Source organism: Astatotilapia calliptera, chromosome 13, assembly GCF_900246225.1.
Source record: "Astatotilapia calliptera chromosome 13, fAstCal1.2, whole genome shotgun sequence".
Taxonomy (NCBI): Eukaryota; Metazoa; Chordata; class Actinopteri; order Cichliformes; family Cichlidae; genus Astatotilapia; species Astatotilapia calliptera.
In genome coordinates this window covers 15,383,884-15,390,917 of record NC_039314.1, presented here as the reverse complement: position 1 = coordinate 15,390,917, position 7,034 = coordinate 15,383,884, and positions in this window count along the sequence as shown.

Sequence of the window (7,034 nt, the reverse complement as noted above, 5' to 3'; positions counted from 1 at the left end):
CTTTCGGTCCTGTCAGTAGGCAGATTAAGCTACCAACTGGTGGTCAGATTATTGTGGAATTTCAACATGAGGCTACTGCTAAAGAACTAGAGAAAAGATATTTGCCTTATGACAGACCTTGCACTGTGAAACCTGAAGTTGTCTATCACGTTCGAGACCTAGCCAGTGCGTATAGCATTGAAACCAGCGCATCAGCTACTGTAACTTACCTGTCACAGCTTAAAGATGTGGCAGCACGAAGCAACCGATCGTTTAAAGACCTTTTGATGGATGAACTAGCTAAAATTGGGGAGTCATTGGGAGGGGATGTCCACACAGTTGAGCCTTCCACTGAACAAGAGCCAGTGCCCCACAGTGATGAGGCCCTACCTTCTTCTCCTTTAACACCCAATAGCAACCATGTAAGTGCCTTGAATACTCACCCACCGGCAGAGGCTGAGAAACAAACCCCTCAGATTCCCACCAACCTTTTAAGCACACCTGAAGTGCAGCGGGTTATTGTAGAGCACATTGTTAAAAGCAGTGAAGTCATTCCCCCACCAAACTCGCAATACAGACTGAAACCTTTTTCAGGGAGAGTTCCACGTCCTCCTTTCGAAACTGACTATGACACTTGGCGCAGCAGCGTAGAGTTTTGCTTGACTGATCCCTCGCTCACCGAAACTCAAGTTGTGCGAAAGATTGTTGAAAGTCTTTCATCCCCTGCAGCGGACCTGGTGAAAGCTCTTGGTCCAAAAGCAAACCCCAAAACTTACCTTGAACATCTTGATTCTGCCTATGCAACTGTAGAGGACGGTGACGAACTCTTTGCTCGCTTCTTAAACACCAATCAGAATGGAGGTGAAAAACCCTCACATTACCTGCAAAGATTGCACACAGTGCTAAACCTAGTCATAAAAAGAGACGGAATTGCTTCTAGTGACATCAATAAACAGCTCCTGAGACAGTTTTGTAGAGGGTGTTGGGACAGCTCATTGATTGCAAACCTTCAACTTGAACAAAAGAAAGACGACCCACCTCATTTTGCAGAGCTACTCCTCCACCTACGCACCGAGGAGGACAAACAGGCAAGTAAAGCAACCCGCATGAAACAACATTTGGGGATCCAAAAGACTCGTGTTTATTCTAACGTGCAAACCACACGCTCTCAAGGTAGGAACGATTATGAGCATGAAATGGACAGCAATTCGTCTGACCTCCAGAAGCAAATTGCTGACCTCAGGTCTCAAATCGCACAGCTCAGAGCTGATAAAACAGAGAAAAGATCGCAGAAACTTCAAAAGGAAGCAAAAAGGAACCCAAGTACCAAAACTCAGAACAAGCCGGGACAGATACCACAAATTGCTGCAGTGTCAGCCAAACCCAAACCTGGATACTGTTTCAAGTGTGGAGAAGATGGTCATATCGCTTCCAGCTGTAGTAATGATCCCAACCCAGCATTAGTAGCAGCTAAAAGGAATGCCCTCAGACAGAAGCAGCGAGAATGGGAAATATCCAGACCAGTTGATGAGTCATTTAATTTAAACTAGAAGGAGCCCCTGTCGCGGGACAGATGGGTGCTAAATCTGAACCAAGTCCCACTGAGAAAAAGATAACAAAAGCCCAATGTGAAACAGCTAATGTTCACTCAGTGCCTAAACTTCCCAAAAGACTTGTGGGTAGAAAATGCACAGCCAGAGTTGTTATCAATGGCGTTGAATGTAGTTGCTTGCTCGACTCAGGCTCTCAAGTAACCACTATTGCCAAATCCTTCTATCAAGAACACTTACCTGATCATCCTATAAAACCCATCAGTGATCTCCTAGAGGTCGAAGGTGCGAATGGTCAGACAGTCCCTTACTTGGGATACATTGAGACGAGTATCATGTTCCCCAAAGATCTCGATCAGTCAGAGCTTGAACTATCTACTCTTGCCTTAGTTGTCCCTGACATTCGCTCAAACTCAGACACACCTCTACTAATTGGCACAAATACACTTGACCCCTTATATGAGCATCTTTGTGAGAACGCCTTACCTGACTTTAAGGTACTCCCTTATGGATACCAACAAGTGCTAAAGACATTAGCATCCAGAAAAAGACAAAGTGACAGTGGCAAGATCGGCTTGGTAAAACTTCAAAGTAGAACCCAAGAAGTCCTTCCCGCAAATCAAAAGCTACTAGTGGAAGGTTTTATGCATGCTAGCCACGCTAAGCCTGAACAGTGTGCACTTATTGAACAGCCCACTACCGGCTCCCTACCTGGTGGTGTGTTTGTAGATTGTTGCCTTATATCTCTGCCAAAGCACGGACCTTATAAAGTTCCTGTGTTGCTGAGAAACGAGACTAACCATGACATTACATTGCCCACTAACTGTGTAATTGCTGAGCTAGTTGCCCCTGACTGTGTCATGCCATGTCCTGAGCCTGAGAAAGGCGACCAAAAGGTGTCTGCAACGTGTAACTCTCAGCAGCAGACTTCAACCTCAAGACCCCCTCTCAGTTTCGACTTTGGTGAATCACCACTATCTGAAGAGTGGAAAGAGAAGATAGCTGAAAAGCTAAACACCTTCTCTGATGTTTTCTCACACAATGATCTTGATTTTGGGCATGCCACACATGTAAAACATCACATCAACTTAAAAGATGAAACCCCCTTCAAACAGAGATCTCGCCCGATTCATCCCCATGATTACGAGGCAGTTAAAAAGCACTTACAAGCCCTCTTAGATGCAGGCATAATCAGAGAATCTGAATCTCCATTCTCATCACCGATAGTGGTGGTCCGCAAAAAGAATGGTGATGTGCGGTTATGCATTGATTTTAGGAAGCTTAACTTGCAGACCATCCGCGATGCCTATGCCTTGCCAAACTTAGAGGAGTCATTTTCTGCTCTTGCAGGATCTCAGTGGTTCTCTGTGATGGACCTTAAGTCAGGGTACTATCAAATCGAGATGTGTGAAGAAGATAAGCCAAAGACGGCCTTCGTGTGCCCCTTCGGCTTCTACGAATTTAATCGTATGCCCCAGGGAATAACAAATGCCCCAAGCACTTTCCAAAGGCTTATGGAAAAGTGTATGAAAGACATCAATCTGAGAGAAGTGTTAGTCTTTTTGGATGATTTGATAGTCTTTTCCAGTTCCCTTGAAGATCATGAGACCCGACTCATTCATGTTCTTGAGCGACTCAGAGAGTACGGGCTGAAACTCTCGCCCGACAAATGTCGTTTCTTCCAAACATCAGTCCGTTATCTAGGCCACATTGTATCTAGAGACGGCGTAAAGACTGATCCCGAAAAAACTGAAGCACTCAAGACTTGGCCGAGACCCCAAACCTTAAAAGAACTCCAATCGTTTCTTGGTTTTACCGGTTATTACCGGAGATTTGTCAAAGATTACTCAAAAATTGTCAAGCCCCTCACCTCCCTCACAGCTGGCTATCCTCCGAGACGAAAGCATAGTAAAAACCCACCCAGTGATCCAAAGTATCTGAACCCCAAAGAGCCCTTTGGTGATCGTTGGGGACCAGAGTGCCAGAAATCGTTTCAAACTATTATTGAAAAACTCACCACCTCACCAGTCCTTGGGTATGCTGATGCAAAGCTACCTTACCTGGTACACACAGATGCCAGTACAACCGGACTTGGGGCAGCTCTTTATCAAGTGCAGAATGGAACCACACAGGTTATAGCCTATGCAAGTCGTGGTCTATCCCGTAGTGAAGCTAGATACCCCGCCCACAAGTTAGAATTTCTAGCTTTAAAGTGGGCCATAACTGACAAGTTTCATGACTATTTATATGGAAACACATTCACAGTCATCACCGACAACAACCCATTGACTTACCTTCTGACCACAGCAAAGCTTGATGCCACGAGTTATCGTTGGTTGGCTGCATTGTCCACCTATAACTTTGACATTAAGTACAGAGCTGGGAGACAAAATCTTGATGCAGATGGACTATCTAGGAAACCACATGACAAACCTGAAGACGATCCAGTTTTTACCCAGGAATGTCAGCGCATTGATAAGTTCAGATCCCATCTCTTGTCCTCAGTCAAAGATGTCGAGCTCCAACTTCAATCCGATACCGTGATGGCAGCCTGTCAAAGATGTATGGCTATGGATCAGACTGAACCCTCTTGTGCTCTAGTCCAGTCACTTGCCATGTCTGCAGGTGCCATTCCAGACATGTTTCAAGAAGAAGGCAATGATAACAATCTCCTAGCCTTACCCAGATACACCCATACTGATCTTGTCAACCTGCAGAGAAAAGATCCAGCCATTAGTAAAGTCATCAAGCTGCTGGCAGCTGACTCACGTCCACCAGCCGATACTAAGTCTGAGTCTCACGATGTTCTCTTATTTTTAAGGGAGTGGAAACGTCTTGACCTCCAAAATGACTTACTGTACCGGAAACGCCAGTTGGGGCCAGAGACCTTGTTGCAGTTAGTCCTTCCTGATTCCTTACGCCCTACAGTTATGCTTAATCTTCATGACAACATGGGGCATTTAGGGGTCGAACGCACACTGGAACTCATTCGGTCACGTTTCTACTGGCCAAAAATGGCAGTTGATGTCGAAAAGAAAGTGAAAGCTTGCGAGAGATGTGTCCGTAGAAAAGCCCTGCCAGACAAGGCTGCTCCTCTGGTAAATATTAAAACTTCCAGGCCCATGGAGCTAGTCTGCATGGACTTCCTCTCAATAGAACCAGACAGTAAAAACACTAAAGATGTCCTAGTGATCACGGATCATTTTACAAAGTATGCTGTGTCCATTCCAACCAAAGACCAGAAAGCCACCACCGTTGCAAAGAACTTATGGGAGAACTTCTTAGTTCATTATGGCTTTCCAGAGCGACTTCATAGCGACCAAGGGAGAGACTTTGAATCGCGTACAATCAAAGAACTGTGCTCTCTGCTCGGTATCCGCAAAGTCCGAACAAGTCCTTATCATCCTCGTGGCAACCCTGTTGAGCGATACAATCGCACATTACTCAGTATGCTTGGTACCTTGAAAGACACCGAGAAACATCACTGGCGTGACTTCGTAAAACCACTTACTCACGCTTATAACTGTACAAAAAATGATGTAACAGGCTATTCTCCTTATGAGTTAATGTTTGGTAGACAGCCTCGCTTGCCCATTGATATTGCCTTTGGCCTGCCACAGCCAAACAAGCCACAGTTGACTCACTCTCAATACGTCAAGCAGTTGAAAAGCTACCTCGAACAGAGCTACGAAATAGCCATCAAAAACTCCCAGAAAGTAGCAGACAAAAACAAGAAACGGTTTGACAAAATCATCCGTGAATCCACACTACATGTGGGAGACAGAGTCTTGGTTCGAAATCTCCGCCTGAGAGAGAAGCACAAATTAGCGGACAAATGGGAGCAAACAGTGTATATTGTTACCAAACAAATGGAAAACTTACCAGTATACACTGTAAAACCAGAAAACGGAGATGGACCCAACAGAACGCTCCACAGAGATCTGTTACTTCCCTGTGGATTTCTCTCACCAACAGAGCATGAACCCGAGCGAGTCACAAAAACTAACAGACCACGCACAAGACAAAGTTCAGCTTTGGAAGTTGACTCCGACCAAACACTTGAGGAAGAGGAAGATGAGTTTTATTACCCTGAACCTCCACAAGTGAAAGACAGACATTTCTACCAAGTATGCGCCATGCCGCCAACACAAGGATTCAAACAAAACAAATATCCTGTAAATGATGACGAACAACCTAACACATTACCGGACATGACAGACTTACCTGAAAAGGAAACTGAGAACGAAACTGAAACATACTTACCTGAAGGCGAAATTGGAAGTTCAACTGACACCAACTTACCTCAAATGGACCGTGAAACAGACCTACCTCAGACAGAATGTGAAAGTGAAACAAACGTATCACCAAGTGAAAGTGACACAAGCCTACAAAATAACACACCAAGTGAGTCTGAAACAGACACTCGAAAAGACAAAAATGTTTTGTCGACCAGTTTGTCAGATTCACCGTTGTCAGAGAACTCAACTCATCAACTTTCACCTGAAAGACAAGTTGAAAACGATGATGAACCTGAAACCTTGCAAACAGAAACACAGATCAGAAGATCTGAAAGAATTCGCCAACCATCCCAAAGACTCACTTATCCTCAGCTAGGTAACCCACTAGTAACAGTGGTTAAATCACTCTTTCAAGGATTGAACAAAGCTTTCATCGACTCCCTTGCTCATGATGTTACCTATTCCACCAGAGCCATGCACGGGGACGTGCATGAGATTTAAGAGGGGAGGATGTAACCCAGTGAGTTTACACGACTCAGTAATGCACTACAACATGTTATTGTTAATTGGGATTTATCATTACTCTGTTAATCACTGAGTTGATCAAAAATAAATCAATAATAAAAGATAAATACTATAAATATAAGAATAAAACCCAAAGAGTATATTTAACACCCCTACTGGTTAGGAAGGAACAAGCCCCGCCTTCCCCTGCTCTGTACCGTCACGTGCTCAGACACAGAGAGAGACGGAGGTGCACGAGACCATCACTGATTTTCACCGCCAAGCTTTTCGCTGGAAAATAACTATTAACTTGATAAATTGAGCAAATATCCATACCGGAGATCTGCATGGACCTTGGAGAAACGGACCTGATTTATTGTGAACATTTCGGACCTTGAAACCATCGCGATCTGCGCGGGAGCGGATGAAGTGGACAAGATCCTCTCTGAGAGTTGAACAAGATCCTCTCTGAGAGTTGAACATTAGAAGTGTGCTGGCTAGGTTTTTTTATGGGATCGTGAGACCTGGATCTCTTCCTGACGAGGAAGATGGCGAGCCTTTCCCTTTGAACCGAACCGAACCACAGCCATTCTGAGTTGGCCCAGAAGGGCAGGTTGCTCTTCTCTCACGAACAATTGCAACAGTGCGGTAGGACGAAATCGCACCAATCACAAACTTTTGACCTGTTGGATTTGACTTGACTGAACACTGACTATTAAGCCGGCAAGACTGACATATCTGAGCTCAGATAGGATTCTGACTG